Source organism: Pistacia vera, unplaced genomic scaffold (assembly GCF_008641045.1).
Source record: "Pistacia vera cultivar Batoury unplaced genomic scaffold, PisVer_v2 Contig757, whole genome shotgun sequence".
In the NCBI taxonomy this organism is placed as follows: Eukaryota; Viridiplantae; Streptophyta; class Magnoliopsida; order Sapindales; family Anacardiaceae; genus Pistacia; species Pistacia vera.
The window spans coordinates 517175-528620 of record NW_022196620.1 but is presented as its reverse complement, the minus strand read 5'-3'; the positions used below and the strand labels follow the sequence as shown (position 1 = coordinate 528620).

Genomic DNA, 11446 nt, shown 5'->3' with positions numbered 1-11446 from the left:
AGGGAAGGCTCAGGAATTGAAAGTGAAAATCTTTTGTTCTTGGAAGCTTTTTGGGCACTCGTGAAAAGTGAGAGAACTGATGCAAGTTTATATAGAATATGGGTTTCACCGCGCCTGAAGTTCTTGAATTACTTGTGCGAACTACTCGATGTCGCGACGAAATTTGGGAAATTTTTCCTTAAGCATCATAGTGCATACAATGCCGCAGCGTAGAGTAAACCTCGCCATGGCAAAATCTTGAATTTCCTTAAGGTCACGGTGTGTACAGTGCCGCAGCGAAGAGTAAACTTCGCCATGGCGAAATCTGGAAATGCCTTAACTTCGCATTTGGTAGTGCATACTATGCCGCGATGAGATTCTTTCTTTATCGCGGCGAAGTTTGGAATTTCACGAGTACACATTTGGCAGTGCATACTATGCCGCGACGAGATTATTTCTTTGCCACGCGAAGTCTGGGAAATTTTGTTTCATGCCGCATTTTGATCATTCACCTGAAACACCAAAAGGAAAACGAAATTAAACTATTTCCTAAGTCAAAAAAAAAAAAAAAAAAAAAAAAAAAAAAAACACATAAACTTCAAAACAACTAAAAAATGAGAACGCTTGGGTTGCCTCCCAAGAAGCGCTTGTTTATAGTCGGAAGCTCGACTTTCTCAAGTCCTTCGTCAATCAGGACTATCCAGATGCATCTCGTCCTGAATATTTTCCTTGGATTGAGGCTTCTATTGTTTATGATTCTTGTCACATCGAGTCTTTGTTGAGAGCTTAACCACCCATTTCCATCCCTTGGTCATTCCTTTTAGGGTTCGGGCATTCTCATCGATAGCTTTTGGATTTTTTAACTTTCCATCAGCATTCTTGAACTGAGAAGTTTGTCCCTTATGAAGACATTTGCTCGATTATGGCTCATCTAGGTATGTTGTGTAAACTTTTGGTTTATGATCTTCATTTTTGATTTGCCTTGACTTGACCATGCATCCCTTAATTGGCGATTTAGGATCATCAATCTTGGAAGTTTTACTTGCCGACTGATCCACCGAGTCAGTTTTGAAACATGAATCTTGCTTCGATGGAACTTTTAGAGTCTCAAGGACATTAAATGGCACTTCTTCATCTTGCACCCTCATGATCAACTTCCCCTCTTGTACATCAATTAAGGCTCTTCCAGTAGCAAGAAATGGTCATCCCAAGATGAGAGGAATCTCCTTGTCTTCTTCCATATCCAACATAAAAAAGTCTGCTGGAAAAATGAATTTATCCTCCTTAACCAGTACATCTTCAATAATGCCCATTGGATGCTTGATAGATCTATCTACAAGCTGCAAGGATATGGTTGTAGGCTTCACTTCACCAATCCCTATTCTTGAAAACGGATAAAGGCATTAGATTAATACTCGCACCCAGATCACATAAAACTTTATCAAATGCAATATTTCCTATAATACAAGGGATAGTGAAACTCCCTGGATCTTTGAGTTTTGGAGGTAGCTTCTTCTGTAGAATGGCACTGCACTCCTCCATAAGCATCACTATTTCCTCCTCTTCCAACTTTCTCTTGTTTGCTAGAATTTCCTTGAGGAACTTAGTGTAGCTCGGCATCTGCAAAAGGAATGTTAATGTGCAGTTTTTTAAATACATCAAGGAAATTCATGAATTGCTTATCCTAATTTTGCTTTCTGAGCCTTTGCGAAAAAGGCACAAGAGGGGTATGATGTGCCAACTCTAGCGGTATCTCAAGAAATGGCAATTTTTCCTTCTTCTGTTTTGGCATCTCTTCCTTCTTTGGTTCTTCTCCTTTGAGATTCTTTGACTCTTCCTCAACAATGATTTCTTCTTCAACTTCTTCATTGGACTCTTCTCTTTCTTTTGGTGGGTTCTCTTCTTTCCCTTTTTGTTCAACCTCTTCCAAGACTGTTCCACTTCTTAAAGTCATTGCATTTGCTTGTTCACGTGGATTTGTCACTATGTTACTTGGTAGGGAACCTTGAGGTTGCTCTTTCAACTTTTCGGCTATTTGACCCATTTGTATTTCCAAGTTTCGAATTGACGCCCCTTGGTTTCTGAAATTCACCGTCGTCTTACTCATAAAACCTGTGGTCTCTTGCATGAACTTTCCGAACATATCCTCCAATTTTGAAACTCTTTGATCCCCTGGTTGATTATTCACCCCTACTTGATTGTTTGGCATTGTTCTTTGATTCCATTGAGTATTGCCCCAAGACAAGTTTGGATGATTTCGCCAACCAGGATTGTACGTGTTGGAGAAAGGATTGTTTTGTTGTCTGATTCCCAGCCAAACAATTGACTTGTTCTGATGATAATGATGCTGAAGCAAAATTATTCCTCATTTGGCATTCAATGCTCGCATGGTTACCTACACAAAAATCACATGTTACTTGAGGTGTTTGAATTGAATTTACTTGCATACCTCCTAATTGTTTCTGAAGTGCTGTCAGTTGGGCTGAAAGGGCCATGTAAGCATCTACTTCATGAATACCCATAGACTTTTTCAGATGAATTCTTTCATTGGGTCTCTAGTAGTTGTTACTTGCCAGGACTTTAAGTAACTCATATGCTTTTTCAGTTGTCTTGTTTTGCAATGCTCCTGCAGATGCTGCATCTACCATTGTTTGCACATTTGTTAGCAACCCATTATAGAAAGTTTGGACTTGCATCCAAACAAGCAAACCATGGTGTGGACACTTTCTCAGTAGTTCCTTATATCTCTCCCATGCTTCATAAAGTGACTCGTTCTCTTCCTGTAGAAATGATGTGATATCATTTCTCATCTTCGCAGATTTCGTTGGAAGGAAGTATTTAGTTAGGAACTTTTGTGCCAATTCATTCCAAGTTGTGATTGTTCCTGTTGGTAGTGCCATTAACCATCCCTTTGCTTTATTCCTCAATGAAAAAGGGAATAATCTTATCCTGGTGGCGTCATCTGACACTCCATTTGCCTTGAATGTGTCGTAGATCTCTAAGAAGTTTGCAATGTGTGAGTTTGGATCTTCCTTTGCATCTCCCCCAAATTGTACCGACTGTTAGATCATTTGGATGATTGCCGACTTTATTTCAAAATTGTTGGCTTGCATCGGTGGTCTAGTGATACTTGGACCACTACCATCAACGGAGGGTACTGAGAATTCCCTCAAAGTTCTGGTTTCAGCCATCTCAATGACTATTGCCTCTTGTTCTTTTCTCTCTCTAATAAGTCTTCTTGTGGTTCTTTCAATCTCTGGATCAATGGGAACCACTAGATGTTGTTTCGCTCTTCGCATAAACTACACAAGATCACAAATGAATGAAAAGAAACACACAATTAAACTAAAACTAATTAAAACAAAAATAAAACTCCAATCTAGTGAAAACTAGAAAACTTCAATATTAACACTAAATCCATCCCCAACAACGGTGCAAAAAACTTGATGCGTGATTTCACAAACATGCATATGTGTAGCAAGTGCACTAGTCGCAAAAAGTAATAAAATGATGAATAGAGTATCATTCCCACGAGGATTGCGTGTTAAGTACTAATTTTCCTACTTTTGTAACTAGTTGAAGAAAATAAAGATTTTTGGATTTGTAGAAGACAAAAACAGAATTTAACAAAAAATCAATAACTTAAATTAAAATTATAACAAATTAAGAAAATATCAACTGATTACAAAAATATCAATTCAAAATAAAGAGGTTAGGGTTTGACTTCACTAAGTTACTCTGATTCAATCTGCGGTTGATGTTACTAGTAAACTCACATGCGAGGATTATAAATTGAATTCCCTAAGTTGTAAAACATACATTCTCAGGCTATATTTTCCTACTTATCCCTATTAAGCTTCTGCACCCAGCAAAATGAAGATTAATAGTTCAAAGTCTTTTAAGCTAAATGGAACCCTAAAGTGATTTCATAGATCTTCGAACCTATCTCTAGTGTTCATTAAACTATGTTATTTACTCTAAGAGGCTAACACATGAATCACTTCTCAGTCTCATCAAGCTCAACATTTAATTCAATTTCATTAAGAACAAGAATAAATACAAAATCCAATGCAATAGAAAATAAAAACAACATCTAAAATAGATTAAATTAAACCATTGTAATCAAAGTTAGGTCAAAACCCTAACCCAAAAGTGGATTAGTTCATATTTAAATTAAAGAAATTCAGACAATAAACTGTAAGTAAAGAATTCAACATACTAAAACAGTAAGAAGAGAATGAAATCTTCCCTAAATGAAGACCCAAAATTGTTCCAACCTCCAATTTCTTCCTATTCTTCTCTCAAAATCTGAACTCCTCAAAAATGAGCTAAGGCTCTCTTAAATAGTCGGCCAAAAACCTAGGATTCTAATGCAATACATTTAAAACGCAACGTTTTAATAAACAGAAGAATTGCAGTTTTCGCTGCAGCAAAGAATAAACTTCACTGCGGCATTGAATTGAAATCTCGCTGAACCATCTGACTCGAGGCTAGCTTGCCGCGGCAGAGAATTATCTTCGCCGTGGCGAACTTTGCTCATATATTTTGAAATTATGAAACTGCTCTCCGCTTGCTTCTTCGCTTGAATCTTTGATCTTCGTGATCCCCGATAGGAACAAGCTTCATAGTGCTTCCACTCCACATCAGAATTTCCCCGATTCCTAAATTTCTCTTGATTTCGGGTCCAGAAAGTCAATTTCGCTTGGTTTTGCTCCAATTGCATGTTTTGGCCTGAAACGTAAAATATATGAATTTAAGTTACAAAACGACTTAAGAAGTATCCAAAATCCTACCAAAAAGTACAGAAAAACAGTATAATCCTAGGATTATCATAGGAAAAATGTGAAAACAAATGCTGAGAATCGAACAAAGCATACTATGTCACACAACCAAGGATCTATGGCTTTTGTGGTGGTCCGCAATGAGATTATACGTACTCTGAATAGCCTTCATTTTTAAACTGGATTGTTTTCGTTAGTTTAGTACAAACATATATATAAATCAAATTTGATTAGTCATATAAATCCAGTTATTTGGAATTTGAAATTGTATTGTGACCAATTTGGATGTACATGAAATCAGGAGGAGAAGGAACTTAATGGGGAGAAATGTGATCAAATTAGCTGTTTTAAATTCACTCATTTCAAAGAAGGAAAGGGTTGGATGCCCCAGAAGCTGAGGCAAAATATGTAAGTGAAATTAATTAGTATTCAATTGATTGTATGTAACAACGTTGTGTTTGCTTACTATGATTGGCATTGTTTAACCTAATTTGATGTTCATATTGAATGTCCTAAAATGCATAATGAAATGATATAATTGAAGGAAAAGAGTTCATCAGATGACAAACCATTAACTGCAAATGAAATTTGTGATCAAGTGCTTGGAACTCGATCAAGGTATATTAAGGGACTTGGGTATGGTCCAAAGCCTAATAAAAAAACAGGACAAAGTATTCAAATTAAAAGACTTGTATCTTAAAGAACCTGAAGATAGATTTAGAGAATCAGAGGAGAGAAATCTCAAATATCAAGAGAAAGTAGATGAACTAACCTTACACTTAGAACAACAAGAAAAGATGTTGGAAATGTGGCTTGCCTCTAGAAATCATCCACCTTCTCCTTGAAGGTAAAAATCTTTAGCAATATGTCTCCCTAATGTTTTATGTGCACTTTATCTTACAAACCTTAGATAAATATATAGTTGAGTAATTATTATAATGATTGTTGCAGACTTGTCTGACATGCATATACCTAGACGTCAAGTGGCTTCAACAATCTCTTTTTTTGCTTCTTTTGACATGCAGCTACTATAGGAGTGGTACCTTTTTTGACATCCAAGTAGTGAAGAAAATAGTATATATTTTGACATCCAACTAACAAAGTGTAGTTATTTTACACTAATGGCTGATACATTCTATACTTTTTTTTTATATGTTAGTTACAATTGGATGTGTTTATGATACATGTATAGATATATAATATTTTGTTATTACTTGGTTATTTGTTGATTTGTAATAGTATCAATTTGACATTAATTAATATTTTTTACTTAGTTAAAAAGATGTTTCATATGAATTTTTTGACTTTGAGAATCAATACATTTGTTAGTTTTCAATCAGGAACAAATTTTCATCATAAAAGAAATGATGAAATAATTTATCGCCAAATCTTGGCACAATCAACGATGAAAATTTTCGTCCCCAATTCACCACACAGACAAGGACGAAAACATTTTCCCCTAATTATCAACCCAAGCAGGGACAAAATTTTTCATCCCCAATTTTGCTTTTTTTTTTTTTTTTTTTTTTTTAATCAAGGACAAAAAATTTTGTCCCCAATTTTGCTTTTTTATGAGATGAAACAATTTTTTTTGGGACGAATAGTTATTCTTTTGTGAACAAAAAATTTCATCAGAAAATAAATAATCTTTAATGACGAAACCGTATTTCGTCCCCAGTGATGTGGCTTTGGGGACAATTTGTTTTTTCATAGGCATTACCCTTTGGTAATGTAGCTTTGGGGATGAATTGATCTATCGTCCTGCATTACTTTTTAGGACAAATTTTATTTTTCTGTGACGAAAATTTTCATCACCTTTTTTTAAATTTCTTGCAGTGATGGATGAAGAAGTTCATGAGAGGGTTGGTTTTAAATAACAACCGTATGTTTTGTTTTGTGACAACCAAAGTGTTATTCATCTTGTTAAGAATTCTACATTCCATTCGAGATCTAAACATGTTGATGTAAGGTGTCATTAATAAGGGATACTCTTCACGATGGTCTATTTGAACTTGAGAAGATCCATACAGATGAGAATGACTCGAATACGTTGACAAAGGCTTTAGCAAGGGAGAAGCTTGAAGTTTGTTGAGCTATTGTTGGTATAGTCCATTTCCCCACATATTCGGGAAAGGGGGAGACTTGTTGGGCTTGGGTTTCCCTCATGTGGAGGATGGCCCAAAATCCTAAAGCCCAAAAATAAAAGAAAGAAAGAAAAAATGAACAAAAAAGAAGCAGTTTGAGTTTGGTATTTTTTGAGTGGGTGAATAGTGTGAAAAACTAGGGTAGTGTACATAGAATTAAAAATCCGCAGAAGTGAGAGAAAGGCAACCACACTAGGTTATTCCGGCGATGATCCAACAGTGAATCTTGCTCCGTTTTTTATAAAATTTCAGAGCGTTGTATTTACAGCAAGATCTTCATATCCAACAGTCAGTTTTGTGATAGCCATCATTTTTGTGGAGTTTTGCCTCTAGAAAGCAGCCAAATCAAAGAGTTTGAGTTGCAGAATTTCAGTCAGTCTGTCTTTCAGCCTGACGATCGGAAGGTCATCTCTAGTATGATCAACCTGATTTTTGGTCGTAACGTAGAAGATGTTTGGCTATTCAATTTGGATGGTTGGTTTTTTTTATGCCTAAAAATATAGGGCTGACGCAAGACTCAGTCAGCATAAAAAGTCAGAGTTTAGGTAGGCTCGCAACCAGTTAGAAGCAACCACGTCGCATGGTGACCTGAGCAGCACACTCCTGTCAGTAAAGTGGGTGCGCGCCAGACCAGCCAGAAGCCATAGTGATTCCACATGTCCAATCCCTGCACCAAATTGCGTAAATCACTCTGGAAGGTGGGCAATGTGACATAAAGAAGGATTTGCACGGATAATCCCACCAACTCACAGATTTAGTAATGATAACCTTAATCCATCCCACTATAAATTGAGAGCTCTTCTCTCATTTAAGAGATGAGTTACTCTCTCTCAAAAATATATAGTATTCTCTCTCTTGTATAACCATTTGCAAGTCAGTCCGCTAACGTGACCTAACCTCTATCATTAATACAAAAATCAGTGGACGTAGGATTCGCTTCCTTAGCATCCGAACCACTTTAAACGTTGTTTTTCATTGCATTTACTCTCATTCTCGCATTCACGTGTGTCTTCTGGGCCCGCTCAGCATTTCACACGTGCGTTTGGTTGGTGTCAAAATCACGCATCAACAGTTTGGCGCTAGAAGGAGGGCTTGATTTAATATTTGTCCTTTCATCAGGAGAATCTCTAACTTACTCGTCTTACAACAGCAAATGGCTCACCAACTTGAACCTGAGTGAACCAACCAGGGTGCTGAGGAGATCCCCCAAGTCCAGGAGGACACCTCTTCTGAGGTACCTTCGGTTCCGTAAAATGTCGCAGGGGATATCCCGTCAAGTTCACAACTTGACCCTGCCATTATGAGCTACCTGGAAAGGTTCAACAATACCTTTCAGATGGTCAACCGAAGGTTAGAACGTTTGGACCAGGGTGTGCCACCCAAATCAGCTGGGGCGGTGTAATTGCCAAAAACGCCTGTAAGTCGTGCGAAGGTGCGGCAAAGGGTGATAGCCCATGCCGCAAGCACTCCAGCGCGTCAAAGAAAGGGTAAGCAAGTGGCAAAAAACGGGCCTAAGGGCTTCAAAGGGACGACGAACACCGACCACGCCCCAAATAGAATACCAGTGGCATTAAGACTCGGCGAAAGGCCGCAGCCCGAGCCGTCCTATGCCACGTCGCATACACACCCCCATAAAAGTGCTAGGCGGGGCGATTCTTATCACCGCCAGAAAGATGATCCTGATCATCATCGTACGGGAGGTTCCCACACTTCGTGGGGAGGTCGTACCATCGCGGAGGTCATGAAAATTCCCCGTACCATTCATCGCCATCACACGGCTCTAGCCAGCGTGTGTCGAGAGTGGCCCAAACTGCTGGCCGAGGCGAAGCGGAATCTGACCTCCGGGCTTTTCTCAACTGCAACCGCGAGGGTTAGACTCACATGGGAGAAAGCAATCCCCAGATAGCTTCGCTGCCTCAGATTGAGGAGCTACAGTGAGCTCTAGACCGACTAAGAGCTCAACAAAATGAGTAGGGGCAGGTCACATCCGCATCCCTCTTTTCTTCGAAAGTGCTAGCCGCCCCACTCCCATCAAGATTTAGAATGCCCAATATATGGGCGTTCGATGGAAATTCTGATCCGTAGGATCATTTATATGAATTCAATAACTTGATGGAGCTTCACCAGGTTTCAGATTTGGCGAAGTGCCGTTGTTTGGCAGTGACTCTAACCTCTCATGCCAAACGATGGTTCAGGTTGCTCCTAGTGAGATCGATCGACTCGTGGCCTCAGATGAGCATGACGTTCCTAAGGCACTTCCAAACGAACCGAAAGTTTTCAATGCCTTTGAGCTACCTTAGCAATATAAGGCAAGAGAGGGATGAATCCCTCCAATCATACATCAATTGATTCCACAGAGAGCTCAATAAGGTAGCTCACACTCCTAAGGAATCTGTTTAGACTCTCATCATAACGGGAGTTCGCCCGCAGACTGACCTGTGGAAAAAGTTACAGGTTGAGGATGATGTTTCCCTCACCCATTTCTATAACCTTGCGGAGAAGCATCTCCGTATTGAGAATTTCGTGGCGATGCTCCACTGCCGCAACCCCGTTGTTTCGGGTGGCGCGCCTGGTCGGGAGAAAAGTAGAAGAGTTGATCGTAGATGGGCTACTGACGATCAACGAAAAGAAAAGAAACCGCGCTATGAGTCCAAAAAGTCTTATGCTCTCGTTCCTCGTCGCGATCACGATAGAAATTAATATACGCCTTTAAATGTGTTTGTATCGGCCATTCTTGACAAGTCAGAAGAGGCCAGCCTACTCGGAGAGCCTGAGCCCATGAAAAATCCCTTGTCAGTGAGATAGTAAGAAATACTGTCGCTTCCATCGGGGTAATGTGCATCACATTGATGAGTGTTGAGCTCCAAGCAGGCAATCGAAGACCTCATCAAGTAGGGGCATTTCAAGGAATATATTAATGAATCTACCCCGCACAAGAGCAAAATCAAGGGGAATAAGGAAAGAAGCATCATGATCGTAAAGGCATATGCAATGTCAACTTGATCTTTGGAGGGCCGCACCTCGTGGGGAGCTCGCGAGGTGCCCAGGAGAGATATGCTCGCGCGACTCATCATGACCCTATCAATGTGATGAGCATGACGCAGCGACCACAAAAGGTTCGCAGGAAGGAGGAAATTACCTTCTCCGAAAAGGATGTAGCTCATTTTTATCATCCCCACGATGACGCTCTTGTAATCACACCCCTCATAGGGCGCCATAACGTCCACAGAATGTTGGTGGATAACGGAAGTGCTGTGAACATTCTATTCTAGACAGCCTTCGAAAGAATGAACCTAGACGAGGCTGACCTGAAGCCCGCCTCGATCCCCTTATATGGTTTTATAGGGGACCACCTAATCCCCAAAGGAACGATCTTGCTTTCAGTCACGCTGGGTGACTTCGACGAAATGACCAAGGTAACTGAATTCTTGGTAGTGGATTGCCCATCCGCTTTTAATGGTATCCTGGGGCGACCTCTGCTGAGAAACTTCAAGGCAGTCACTTCGATATACTATCTGAAGATGGAGTTCCCCACCCCGACGTGGGTAGGGGAAGTTAGCGGATCTCAGCGCGTATCTCGCGACTGTTACGTAAAAGTAGTACAGATGGCATGCAAAGGAAAAGGTATCTCGCGCGGCATTCCCCAACAGGCTATGGCGATCAGCCGGATCGAGCCATAGCCTAGCCCAACTAAAGATAATATGGATCCTCGTATTCAGGAATGCCCTTCCAATGGGCCAGTTGAGGATCTGACTGAAGTATCGGTCGACCAGAGTGAGCCGAGTAGAGTGTTAAGGATTGACTGAAGTATCGGTCGACCAGAGCTAGCCGAGCAGAGTGTTAAGAATTGAGAGCAATCTCAACCCCCAGCTCGCTACCGAGCTGACCAGTTTCCTAAGAGAAAATATCGATGTGTTCGCCTGGTCGCACGTAGATATGGTCGGGATCAGCCCGGATATCATCTGCCATGCATTGAACATCGACAGTGAAGCCAAGCTGGTAAGCCAAAAAAGAAGAGCGATGGATCCAGAGCGATATACCGCCTTAAAACTAGAGGTGGATAACCTCCTCCGAAATGGATCCATCCGAGAAGCACTCTACCCGACTTGGATTGCCAACCCGGTTCTAGAAAAGAAGCCTAACGGTAAATGGCAAACCTACGTCGACTTCACCAACCTCTACAAAGCATGCCCGAAAGATAGCTTTCCCCTGTCCATAATCGACCAGCTCATGGATGTCACCTTGGGGCATGAGTTGCTGAGCTTTATGGACGCGTACTTGGGATATAATCAAATTCAGATGTATGCTCTATGTATGCGCTGGACGAAGAGCATACATATTTTATTATAGATTGGGGACTGTACTACTATAGAGTTATGCCCTTCGACCTCAAGAACACTGGCGTGACCTACCAATGGTTGGTTAACCGGATGTTCTTCGAACAGATTGGAAAATCAATGGAGGTCTATGTAGATGACATGGTGGTCAAATCTCATGTCGCTTCAGATCACATAGTGCATCTCGCTGAGATGTTTGATATTC

At 40.3% G+C, this 11446-nt stretch overlaps 1 non-coding gene across 1 annotated transcript; it reads left to right on the top strand.

Annotated features, from left to right (window-relative positions):
• Positions 1-2685: 2685 nt before the first annotated feature.
• Positions 2686-2792, top strand: LOC116115968. Its single transcript, XR_004125752.1, has one exon. It is a non-coding gene; the product is annotated as a small nucleolar RNA R71 (small nucleolar RNA).
• Positions 2793-11446: the final 8654 nt, after the last annotated feature.